The sequence below is a fragment of the Schistocerca gregaria genome, chromosome 4 (assembly GCF_023897955.1).
Source record: "Schistocerca gregaria isolate iqSchGreg1 chromosome 4, iqSchGreg1.2, whole genome shotgun sequence".
Taxonomy (NCBI): Eukaryota; Metazoa; Arthropoda; class Insecta; order Orthoptera; family Acrididae; genus Schistocerca; species Schistocerca gregaria.
The window spans coordinates 332,060,569-332,074,423 of NC_064923.1; positions in this window are offsets into that span (position 1 = coordinate 332,060,569).

Here is a 13,855-nt window from a genome sequence, read left to right on the forward strand (position 1 = left end):
TTTTCTGTTATCTGTTGGTACTTCCACTAATGTTCTTGTTGTAGATTGATTGTTACTGCGTCCTCTGCATTTAACGTAAAACACAATTGTAATCTGTTTTTGTAGAGCGTTTTTTAAGAAATGAGGTGGTAAAAAATAATATATTAACAAACGCTAACAACCTCCGTGATTTCTGTTTTTTCCGCCTGAAGTTTCGTCTTCCAGTGCTGCAGACATCATCAGAGGCAATGACTCTGAAAACGGTCACAGTCTGAAACAAGCTCTGCAAAACGAATCGCTTTAATGTCTATGAAACTTTTTTATAATTATTTATATCATTGCGCTGGTACCTACAATCAGTTCGGGTTGCTCAGCTAGTTTGAAACTGCAACTGCTTTCCGAGTTCTTGAGGCCTCTGGTGATGCCTCCCGCATAAGACGAAAGGTTAGGCAGAGAAATGAGTCCTGAACCGCGACCTAATGACCGTATTAGAAAACCCACCAAGCACACAAAACACAAATACTAGCCATCATAGAGAGCACTGGTCAGCCACTGATTATGCTCGCACACGGATACGACGTACCTTTATCGTCGCATCATTTCGTCATCATCTTTGATGTCGACACAGATTGCGAGAAAATGAAAGCGAGTTGAAAGTATTTATTAATTGCAACAATTATCTTTCAAATTATACCTATATTATTTAAACATCTCGTATACAGGGTGGTCCATTGTTCGTGACCGGGCCAAATATCTTACGAAATAAGCGTCAAAGGAGAAAACTACAAAGAACGAAACTTGCCTAGCGTTAAGGGGGAAACCAGATGGCGCTATGGTTGGCCCGCTAGATGGCGCTGCCATAGGCCAAACGGATATCAACTGCGTTTTTTAAAAATGGGAACACCCATTTTTTATTACATATTCGTGTAGTACGTAAAGAAATATGAATGTTTTAGTTGGACCACTTTTTTCGCTTTGTGATAGATGGCGCTGTATTAGTCACAAACATATGGTTCAGAATTTTAGATGAACGATTGGTAACAGGTGTGTTTTTTAAATTAAAATACAGAATTTAGGTAAGTTTGAACATTTTATTTCGGTTGTTTTAATGTGATATTTGTACCTTTGTGAACTTATCATCTCCGAGAACGCATGCTGTTACAGCGCGATTACCCGTAAATACTACAATAATGCAATAAATAATCAAAATAATATCCGTCAGCCTCAATGCATTTGGCAATACGTGTAATGACATTACTCTCAACAGCGAGTAGTTCGCCTTCCGTAATGTTCGCACATGCATTGGCAATGCGCTGACGCATGTTGTCAGGCGTTGTCGGTGGATCAAGATGGCAAATATCTTTCAACTTTCCCCACAGAAAAGAAATCCGGGGACGTCAGATCCGGTGAACGTGCGGACCATGGTATGGTGCTTCGACGACCAATCGACCTGTCATGAAATATGCTATTCAATACCGCTTCGACCGAACTCGAGCTATGTGCCGGACATCCATCGTGTTGGAAGTACTTCGCCATGCTGCCATGCAGTGAAACGTCTTGTAGTATCATCGGTAGAACATTACGTATGAAATCAGCATACATCACACCATTTAAATTGCCATCGATAAAATAAGGACCAATTATCCTTTCTCCCATAATGCCGCATCATACATTACCAGGCCAAGGTCGCTGATGTTCCACTTGTCGCAGCCATCGTGGATTTTCCGTTGCCCAGTAGTGCATATTATGCCAGATTACATTAACGCTGTTGGTGAATGACGCTTTGTCGCTAAATAGAAGGCGTGCAAAAAATCTGTCATCGTCCCCTAATTGCTCTTGTGCCCAGTGGCAGAACTGTACGTCACGTTCAAAGTCGTCGCCATACAATTCCTTGCGCATAGAAATATGATACGGGTGCAATCGACCTAGATGTAGCATTCTCAACACCTAAGTTTTTTAGATTCCCGATTCTCGCGCAATTGGTCTGCTACTGATTTGCGGATTAGCCGCGACAGCAGCTAAAACACCTACCTGGGCATCATCATTTGTTGCAGGTCGTGATTGACGCTTCACATGTGGCTGAACACTTCCTGTTTCCTTAAACGACGTAACTATCCGGCGAACGGTCCGGATACTTGGATGATGTCGTCCAGGACACCGAGCAGCATACATAGCACACGACCGTTGGCCATTTTGATCAAAATAGTCATACACCAACACGATATCGACCTTCACCGCAATTGGTAAACGGTCCATTTTAACACGGGTAATGTAGCAACAAGCAAATACCGTCCGCACTTTCTGTATGTTACGTGATAACACATACTTATACGTTTGTGACTATTACAGCGCCATCTATCACAAAGCGAAAAAAGTGGCCCAACTAAAACATTCGTATTTCTTTACGTACTACACGAATATGTATAAAAACGGGGGTTGCTATTTAAAAAAAAACGCTGTTGATATCCGTTTGACCTATGGCGCCATCCAGCGGGCTAATCGTAGCGCCATCTGGTTTCCCCCTTCAGGCTAGACAAGTTTAGTTCTTTGTAGTTTCTTCGTTTGGTTCTTTTTTCGTGAGATATTTGGCCCAGTCACTATCAATCGACCACCCTGCATATTAGCTGCGACTGGAATTCCTTTTCATTAAAGAAATTAGCATTGTATGCATTAAGATATCTTATTACACTGATACGAGCAACACTTCGTCTTACTAGTGTAAAGGTACCAAAGAAAAATTCCACAGAATGGTTTTTTTGAGTTTACACACCAAAGAAAAACGGTGGCGCCACTGTATGCAGGTAGCAGATTGCGGTTGGCGAAAATGACATCAGAAGAGAGGGGAAAAAGGGGAGCAAGTAGAAGGGAAGGGCGGCATGAAAGGAACGTTGTCGGCGTGTTGAAAGGCAGAATGGGCTCCGAGCGTGGAGAGTAGGAGATTAGGAGTTGAATTAACCTGTTGGCCGCGGCCGGGAGGGGGCTCGGCGACGTGCCGGATCGGGTTCTCATTAGAAAGTCTAATGGCCGCCCATTGGCCACACGCCTTGCGACACACCGGAGCGGACCTCCCGGCGCGGCACGCGCTTCCTTTCGCGGGGCAGGCGGTCGTCTCCTCTTCAGAAGGCTCCCGTTACCGACGCACCGGAGCACGCGAGAGGCTCCTCTGTAAACATTCCCCCCCCCCCCCCCCCTTGCGTGCCGTCCACAATGAGTCTTCTTAATACCGCACGCCGAGAAAAGTCATCCGTAATAGTTCCATGTGGCACCTTCAGCTCAAGAACTCTCATGCAATTATCGTTTTTTACGCTGTCTATTGAAAGTTGTCTCGGCTTACCATCTCCCCCAGACGTTCGTCGTTTTCCAGGGAAGAGATTCTCTCGTAATTTAGTTTCATTGACATGTACTAAAAGGGATATTTTTTGTGTCAGCCGCTCTTGATCACACCTGACCAAGGCGCTTTCAGGAAACAATGTGAATGTCTGTAATATTGTGCCCTCACCGCGACGTAATAACATACCGTTTTCCTTTCCTATTGAATATGAAGAATTAAAGATATAATTTAGCCACTGAGTCAATGAATTGCGCTGCAAGTCAGCGAATATGTACGCCCAGGGTAATGAGAGCGGCGTAACATTATCATCTGTATTTTGTCCTATATAAGAATGCGCGCCCGTCCTTTCTCTCTCTTCTCTCTTATTCTTTAGTCCCACACCTTTCCGACAGCATCTTACGCTATCAGACTCTTATTTTCTTCCATTTTGTTAAAAATGAACTAAAATTGTATTCCTGTTAGGAATTCGTTTAATTGTGACATGATTATCGCCAATTGAGATTACTGATGTGACTTTACTGTGAATACTTTTTTCTTTCACTCCAGACTCGGGATAAGATTATTCTAATTTCTACGTATTTCGCCGCAATACGGCAAAAATACTTTGTCATGTTCAAAACTGTGAGATTAATGTACGAGATTTTAGATGCCTCTATAAAAAGCTTCTCTCGTAAATAATAACTGTTTAATTTGGCATTTCTGCTTTCATTTCATAGAAACGATCATCAAATCCCCAATTTGTAAATGTTACGGATTTTACTTTACTACATTTTTTTCTTACGTTGCCAACGCGATACCCACGAAATTAAATTAAACTGCTCTGAATTTTCTCGCGAGGCGAGAAGACAGTGATTTCTCTGAGATTATAGAAAACCAAATTAGACGTTTCTCAGCATGCCACGAGTCTACAGACCTTAACTTCAAACAATAGAAAAGGTAAAAAAGGAGCAGTATTAACTAAGGAGTGAAGTGATTTTTTTAAGCAGTTGATAATATAGAGTACATTTTCGGACAAAAAATAATTTTCACTATAGAGACTAAGAAAATGATATGTATGTGCGTGTGAAATATTTAGGTTCATTTTGCTTTTCATTTAGTAGATTTCCTTTTAATTGATTATTTATTTAATTATTCTCAATTGTTATTATTGTGTGTCAGTGCTTAAATACCACAGTTTTATCGTCGAACCACAACAAAATTTGTTGTGGGACATCAGCCCCTGCGAAGCAATTAGAGACGTGTTATTCAGATTCTTTTGGTGGGAAACCAGAGCATCGCTGATATTCGTAGGCTCTTAAAAGTAATGTCTACGGAGACCTGGCAGTAAACAAAAGCACGGTGACTAATTGGGCGAGGCTTCTGTTGTCATGGCAACAACGCCACTCAAACCTGTCCGATCTCCCGCACACGCCTGTGACTCCTGCAGTTTTGGAACGTGCAGACTTCCTCATTCTACTTGGTCGACAGATCACTATTAAACACCTCGCTGCAAGGCTGGACGCCTCTGTTGGTAGTGGCGACATGCTCATCCACCAGTAGAGGTAATCAAAGGCGTGTGTCCCCTGGATTCTCCTCCGCCTAACCATAAACAGCAAAGGAACAGCTTGCGCATTACGAGGCTGATGGTAACAATCATTTCACACAGGAAACAAAACGATCATCCATAGAGTGGTGCCACAGCACCTTTCATTCTCAGTTGATGAAGTCATGGCGACCGTCTTTTGTTTGATATCCTCCATCATGGTCCAACTGTCATCTCTAAAGCTTATTGTGTTACTCTCAGGAAACTGAAAATATCTACTTCAGCCTGTACATCACCACAAACATGGAAATGTACTTTCCTTCTCCGCGATGTATTTGCATCCGAGAGAACCACACAAAAATTTGTGGTACTGTTCTTGCTCATTCACCGTACAGCTCGGATCTTGAATCTCCGGCTTCCATCTGTTAGGCATAGTGAAGGACGTTATTGATGCAGCAAGACGATGGCTCCGACGTCAACCAATTGAATGGTAGTATGCGAACTTACAAGCCCTCCCAGAAAGGTGGTGTACGGCCGTTGCTATGAACAGAGATTATGCTGAAAATTAGGTTTTGTAGCCAAAAGAGCGGAGAGTAATATAATGTATACAGTCCCGAATAAGACCAATCTGTTTCCAGGAAAGAAGTTGTAAGTGACGTGTAATGAAGTGGTGTTTATGAAATGAGTGGAACCCTGAGCTATATTCTGATGGCTAAAAGAGCCACTCGCAAATGGAAATGCTGTCTGACATTAAAATCAAAGTAAAAGATTGGATGGCCACCAACGCTAGCCACACGACAAACAATAGGTTCGGCTGCGTTGGAAAATTAATTAATTTAACCAAAAGAAAAACTCATAAAAACATTCATTGTAATGTCACCCATAAAAAATAGGATGCAATTGTTAATATGATCCAGAGATTGTTCACATGAATCAAATATTAAAATGAAGTAAAAAGTTTCTGAAGACTGTGAATAAGAGCAGCTTGCAACAACATTCCTGAAAACAAGATCTATTTTAAAGAATTTGTTTTGAATAAAAGGGAAAGCTAATTATTGGACCTGTGCCCATGGAAACGATATGGATGGGCTAATAAGGAAACTGCAAGGTAAATGGCGTAGGTAAAAAAGACGTAACATCGGAACACTGGCTAAGACTTGAAACAAAATTATTTATTTCTTAAGACGTTGATATAAGACGTCTATATAACAGCGGTTGCCTAGTAACTACGTACGACTGATTGTGTAACGCTGTATCGTTCACAACAGAATCTCTTAATTCAGAATCGCGGTGGTAATTACAGGGGGAAGGGAAAGGTTTAATACTCGCATTCAGGCCCACATTCACTCAAAGAACAGCCAGGACGGCCGCAACACCTAAATGCAACGAAGCTAGGTTTGATCCGCTGTGTTGAGAAATGATTAAATAAAAGAGTAGATCTGAATATCACGGTTGCATTTAAAGTTAAACCTTCGTTTGGAGAAAATGCCTAACGAGGGCTACACATACACGATTAAGCGCTTAACATGAAATCACAAACCACAAATACAATTGAATAATCCGGACAGGATATATTTAATATTCCCAAATCAGAGCAATAAGTAAACTGTAGGACAGAGACAGGGGAGACAGGAAAGTTAGGCTCACAGTTAACTCGTGTGGCCACATGACTCGCGGAGACACTATTTCTATGTAACGTGGCCAATGCTATTTAAAAACCGTCTTGATTGCAATTTTTTTTTATTCATATGACCGGTTTCGGTTCATTCAGAACCATCTTCAGATCTGATATTTCAGTTACAGGAGTAGCCCGTCCAAATCCAGCAGTTTTCACATGCTACGTACATGTGACGTAGCATGGTGTAACTGTTCATTATTCGCCGCTGGGTCTCAGTTGAGTTTATTGTCCACAAAAATGTGTTTGTAGCACGTCACCTGTACGTCTCTCCATGTCGGGTTTACAATAAAAGTCTTTATGTAATCAGGAAACAGCAAATGTGGGTCATATCAAGGGAGTTATACAGCGAAATTACTATTCACGATGTGTGTAATTGATCTGATATGTAACGTCGCAAGCTCCTTTATGTTCTTTGGAACGATGGTGTTCTGTACAGGGAAGTCGTAACGCCAGGAAACAGTCAAGAAATGGTGGAATAAATGCATAAGAACGGGCTTAATGCAGTTGGTCCTCACCATAAATAAAAGTAGCGTCCTGCGGTGAAATGTGCTAAGTTGAACTGTGACACACAAAAGTTGTAGAAAAATTGTATGAAAGACTGAGATTCATTTGAAGAAATATATGGAAGTCGCCTACGAAGGGAATACCATATAAAATTCCCGAAAGACTGATCTCGGTACTCTGGGGACACTCACAGAAGGTTTGGAAGAAGGCACTTTCATACACTACGTGCCAGAGCGAATTTCTAATACTCATGAAACTAAAAAAAAAAAATTCGAAGAAGATCAGTGACCTATTTATTGCGATCGTTCTTTTGCTTCAGACCCAATCACATTCTGTAATGTAATCACTAAGTTTCATTTTACAACATACGTAATGAACGCTTTCTACACCAAAAACCGGCAGTGAAGAACAGCATGTGACGATTGCCAATGTATGTCAAAATCACTAATGATACTGTCATAGAATGTGATCCGCCTGAAGCGGAAAAGAAGTTCGCCTTTCAAATTTCATTGGCAGACGCTACAAGCAAGGCGTTGGCTATCCCAGAGAGGGCTACTAGCAACATTCCTAGAGCCACCGTTTCCATGAAAGAGCTAGGCAGCATATTGCTTACTTCAAAACACATGTCGTGATTTGAACCTGACGTGAAAATCAGAGAAATTCGAGCTAATCCAATGTCTTAGATAGCTATCCCTCTCTCTCCCTTTCTTTCTCTTTCCTTTTTTTAAGCAAAAAAGAGAGCACATATATAGATCTTAATTATGTCATACGACCTGTCTTCGTAGCTACATGCCTAATTGTGTGCAAATGGCAGCAGCAAATAAATACAATAAAATAAATTAAATGAATGGAGCGTTGAGAAATACACAGTTCAGATAGTTCCTGACCTCTGAAAAAGTGGTGTAATTATGATCTCTGTTTAGTTCGTATCATGGAAACAAAGCGTTCATGATATTGGTTCATGTCAAAAACATTAATTTTCTGGGCTCGGGTACGCGCCGGCCTCGGATCGAATCCGTCTGGCGGACTATCGAAGAGGGCCGGTGTGCCAGCCAGCCTAGATGTGGTTTTTAGGCGGTTTTCCACATCCCCTTAGGTGAATACCGGGATGATCCCCACATCCCGCCTCAGATACACGAATCGCAGACATTTGAAACAAGATCGCACTACTTCATGGTTTACACTACATGCAAACAGTTGGAGTACACTGATTCCGTCCCAGGGGCGCAATGGGTGGCGGCAGGAAGGGCATCCAGCCACCCCTTCAAACTAACTACGCTAAATCCTATTGTAACAACGCTGACCCTACCTAAATTGCGGGATAAAGGTGCAAGTGAAAGACTTTGTACTGGAAAACTTTGTTAACAATACTGTTCACACATGAGATCCTGATAATATACCTTTTACAGAAAACTAGCACGAATGCTGCATAAAATACACTGACGGAAAAATCAAACACCAAAAGATAATTAATGTAGAGTAATGAAATTTCGGGAATGCATTTGCCTATTTGCGGTTCTAGGCGCTCAGTCTAGAACCGCGCGACTGCTAAGGTAGCAGGTTCGAATCCTGCCTTTGGCATGGATGTGTGTGATGTCGTTAGGTTTAAGTAAAGTTCTAGGGGTCTGATGCTAAGTCCCATAGTGCTCAGAGTCATGGGAGCCATTTGTCTATTTAACCTATTTCAGTGATTAACATTACAAGTTCACAGGTTAATATTAAGTGTGCGATAAGCCATTGCAAATATGATATGGTGGTAAATTAATAACCGGTGTAACCGCCAGAACGTTGAATGCAAGCATGCAAAACTTTCTTGCATTTTTTTGTACTGGTGGCAGTTGCCAGTTTGTCGTATGGAGTTCCATGCTGTTGCACTTCGTCAGCCAATATGGGGATGGTTAATGCTGTTTGTGGGTGATTAGTATCATCGTCCGACGATGACCCATATGTGCTCGATTGGAGACTGATCTGGTAATCGAGTAATCCAAGACAACAAGTCGACACTCTGTAGAGCATGTTGGGTTATAACAGTGGTATGCGGGCGAGCGTTAACGTGTTGGAAAACAACCCCTGGGATGCTGTTCATGCGTGCAGCTCAATAGGTCGAATCACGAGGCTGACGTACGAATTTCCAGTCAGAGTGCGTGAGATAGCCTCGAGAACGCTCCTGCTATCATACGAAATCCTGACCCACAGCATAACTCCTGGTGTAGATCCAGTGCATCTAGCACGCAAAAAGGTTGATTGCAGGCCCACAACTGGGCTCATTCTAACCAACACTTTGCCATCACTCGCACCAGGGGAGAACTAGCTTGCATCGGAAAGGACAAGAGCCCTCCGCCCTATCCTCCAATGAGCTCCCGACTGACTCTATTAAACTAGTACATGGCGGTGGTTTGGGGTTGGTGGAATGCACGGCCGGCCAGAGTGGCCGAGCGGTTCTAGGCGCTTTAGTTTGGAACCACGTGACTGCTACGGTCGCAGGATCGAATCCTGCCTCTCACGTGGATCTGCGTGATGTCCTTGGGTTAGTTAGGTTTAAGTAGTTGTAAGTTCTAGGGGACTGATGACCTCAGAACTTGAGTCCCACAGTGCTCAGAGCCATTTATTTGGAATGCACGCTTCAGGGCGTCTGACTCGGAGCTGTCCTTGATGTAACCGATTTGTTACTGGTTGTTGTGACACTGCGGTGCCAACTGGTACTCAAATTGTTGCTCCAGATGCAGTATGATGCGGCAGAGCCATACAGCCTCTCGGTAGTGCCACGTAGACGTCCAGATTCCAGTTTTCTTGTGACCGTACATTCAATTGACCATCGCTGCCAGCAAACTTATACAGTGCATACATTCCTGTCAATTCTTTCTATAATAATGAAGAAGGAACGCCCAGCTTATCGTAGCCCTATTTCACGACCTCGATTAAACTCAGCGAGGTGTTAATAATGGCGTCTTTGTCACCTTAAAGGTATTCTTTTCTAAAACCGGCTCACCACGTCCAATCTCAAAGGTAATTAACGCTCACGACCGTGACAGCGTGTATTTAAAGAAAACTTGATTTGCGTCCTCATAGTTGTGCTACCAGCGGCACTCTTATGTGACTGGTGTGAAATTTGAGTAGATACCATCTCTCAGATGTAGAAACACACCTACGAGCTTTCGTCATTGTCACACAACTCGTTCTTGGTGATGCGATTTTTTTGCCAGTGTATTATTTTTTGAACATTGAAGGCTTTAAAAATAAACTCTTCAGTCTCCTTAGTTTTCTTTACAGCCCGTCGTTGTTGGCAACCGAAATGAATGGTGGTTCAAATGGCACTGAGTACTATGGGACTTAACTTCTGAGGTCATCAGTCCCCTAGAACTTACAACTACTTAAAGCTAACTAACCTAAGGACATCACACACATCCATGCCCGAGGCAGGATTCTAATCTGCGACCGTAGCGGTCGCGCACTTCCAGATTGTAGCGCCTAGAATTGCTCGGCCACCCCAGCCGGCTAACCGAAATGAATATTATATGTATCAATTTATTGCTGGACTGTTTACATAAAACACTGGAAAGGGTAGTATTTAAGTTTAAAATAGTTTCATTCTCTCCTGTATCTGCTGTAGTGACACATGAACTAGAGAAACCGAAACTAAAAAAATCTGCCGAGTGTCGTATGTGGATGGGATGAGAACCTCAACCTGATTGAGATTATGTTAGCTACTGTTAAACGAGAGGCAGACCACCGTTTGTAACAGTTGCTTTGCTGCGGCATATGTAACTAGGTCACACTGGGCCGTAACGCCACCGAGCGCCGCAAAGCTGTTATGTGTGTGGACGAGAACACACCGCATAAATTTAATCGCAAGCAATGGGAGTTCAGTTTATGCCAACAGTTCTGCCAAGTTATGAGGATCGTCACGAGGCACTCTGCAGTGGCCCTCGTGTTATCAGAGGAAGTGGTATAGTTTCCGGCAGTCCGCAGTCGTTCGCGGAAGGAACTGAGTGCAAATACAGCGGTCACCTGACAACTGACCTCCTTCACATGTATCTTTTAAGTATGTTAATTACTTCAATACGGCCATGTTTTCTCCATGCCATTCAAATTATTGCTGATACGTTATTCTTAGAGTTAGAAATTGGGAATCTTACTTACGATATTTAACACTACTGAGGGGTAACTTCGTAACTAATTTGTCTGATGTCGCGACCTTTTCGAACACTTGGTTCTCTCACTCCGCCTATACACTGAGACGATAAAAGTAAGGGGACAGCGATATGAACATACACAGATGGCGGTAGTAGCGCGTAGACAAGTTATAAAGAGGCAGTGCACTGGCGAAGCAGGCATTTGTAGTCAGATGACTCAGGTGAAAAGGTGTCCCACGTGATTATGATCGCACGGCTGGAATTAAGAGACTTTGAACGCGTAATGGTAATTGGAGCTAGACCCATAGGAAATTCCACTTCGGGAATCGTTAGGGAATTCAACATTCTGAGATCCACAGCGTCAAGAGTGTGCCGAGAATGCCAAGTTTCCGGCATTACCTCTAACCACACACAACACAGTGATCAATAGCCTTCAGTTAACGACCGAGAGAAGTACCGTTTGAGTAGCTTTGTCACTGCTAACAGGCGAGCAACACTGCGTGAAATAACCGCAGAAACAATGTGAGACGTACAACAAACGTATCCGTTAGGACAGTGCGGCTAAATTTGGTGTTAATGGACTGTGGCAGCAGACGATCAATGCGAGTGCAGTTGCTAAAAGCACGACATCGCCTGCAGAGCCTCTCCTGGGCTCGTGACAACATCAGTTGGAGCCTAGGCGATTGTAAAACCGTGGGCCCGTCAGACGAGTCCCCATTCCAGTTGGTAAGAGCAGATGGTAGTGTTCGAGTGTGGATCAGATCCTACGACGCCGTGGACCCAGGTTGTCAACAAGGTACTGTGCGAGCTGGTGGTGGCTTCATAATGGTGTGGGCTGTGTTTACATGGAATGGACTTGATCCTTTGGTCAAAGTGAACCGATCATTAACCGTAAATTGTAATTTTCAGCTACTTGGAGACCATTTGCGGCCATTGAATGATGGACTTTTTTATGGATGCCAATGCGACATTTTACCGTGCCATAATTGTCCGCATTTGGTTTGAAGAACATTATGAACAATTCGAGCGAATGTTTTGGCCACCCAGATCGTCCTACATGAATCCCATCGAACATTTACGGGATAAAATCGAGAGATGGCTGTAGAGGCAGCCTGGCACAATATTTCTGCATGCGATTTCGAACGTCTTGGCGAGTCGATGCCCTTTCAAGTTGCTGCACGACGCCGGGAGAACAGAGTCCGACACGATATCCCATGACTTTTGTCACCTCAGTGTACGTAGAAAAGTCTGCATGTGATCCTTCAATTAAATACGATCTGAACCATTTCTAATTGTTAATCGAAATAAAGCGAGAAAAGTTACCACGATGATCTGCGGTAACATGACTGTGAGAACCAACGCACCGAAACAGTTACGAAAGTTTATATTCTCTTCAGTACATTCAGGAATAATGAGACGTTGAAATTTCTCGCCAATGAACGATTTGCAGCAACCAATCATTATTAAGGCATTGAAATATATTCTATTACAAGTTTATTGGAATGGTCTTCTCCTCTGAATCTAGGCAAGTATTTATTGATGTAATGTTAACCAGAACTTTACATACGAAATTTCAGAGGTTGTTCAGAGAAAGGACAAAAGGGCCCAGGTTTTCGACTGCTCGTTACAGAGTAGTAATGTAATTACTATTTTTTCGGTTGGTTCCCGCAACAATCCTTGTTTCTGTCAAAATACGTTGACAAGAGTGAAGAAGCCTGTAATATGCAATAACCAAAATGTACAAAACATAACACAATGTAATTCAACAACCCTTAGACAAATGCAAAAATAGTGTGATGTGGCTGCCATATGTGTGTGAATAGCTCGACATAGCGTCGTTGTGGTGCTGTTCTATTGCATTCAGTGAACCCATACAAGAAATGCATATCAGCCAACTATTCATCCATAGACTAGTCCTTAGTGTTACCGCAGACATCTCCACTGCTTGCACTATTTTCTGTGGACTGCAGATGCAAAGATAGCTGGGCAATAAATCAAACGAAATGAAGTAGCACTTCAATGAGTCACCGTAGATCGTGAGCCCTGGTACCAAAATACACTGAAGGTATCCGTGAACAACCTCTGTTTATCTATCTCATCCTTTTTCTTACTGTAATGTTGGTATTCAATTTTCCAGACGTGTTTAGCCTTTCGAATGAAAGACATCTTCAGAGGATACTCTGGAACAGGATACAGTTCAGTCTTACGTATATTACTGAAAAATGCTAGGCAAAAAGCCATCAAAAACCGAAATGGGTTGGGATGGAGGTCGTGACTGAGTCCGATGAGCTGTATAGATAGCATTCTTCCAGTATTGGAAATAAGTAAACAAGTCTATAGTTCATTGTTCCAACGACGTTGGTGTGACTAAGTTCACTTGAGACAGAGCTCTCACTTTGATTTGACAGAGATCGCGAAACTATCGCGTCTATCTGGCCACTCTGAAGGCACAGCCCACTCAGACCTTAAGTCACGATGGTTTCGATTGCGCCTTTGTCCCGCAGGTTTCGCATGGTCGGCATTGGTACAATCGGTTTTGCCATGGTTAATGTAAAATGGGTGGCTGGATGCCCTTCTTGCCGCCACCTCGTACTCCCCAGGACGGAATCAGTGTACCCAGCTGTCTGCATCTATTGTAAACCGTGAAATAGTGCGAAAGTGTTTCAGATGTGTGTGAGTCGTGTAACTGAGGCGGGATGTGGGGAAAA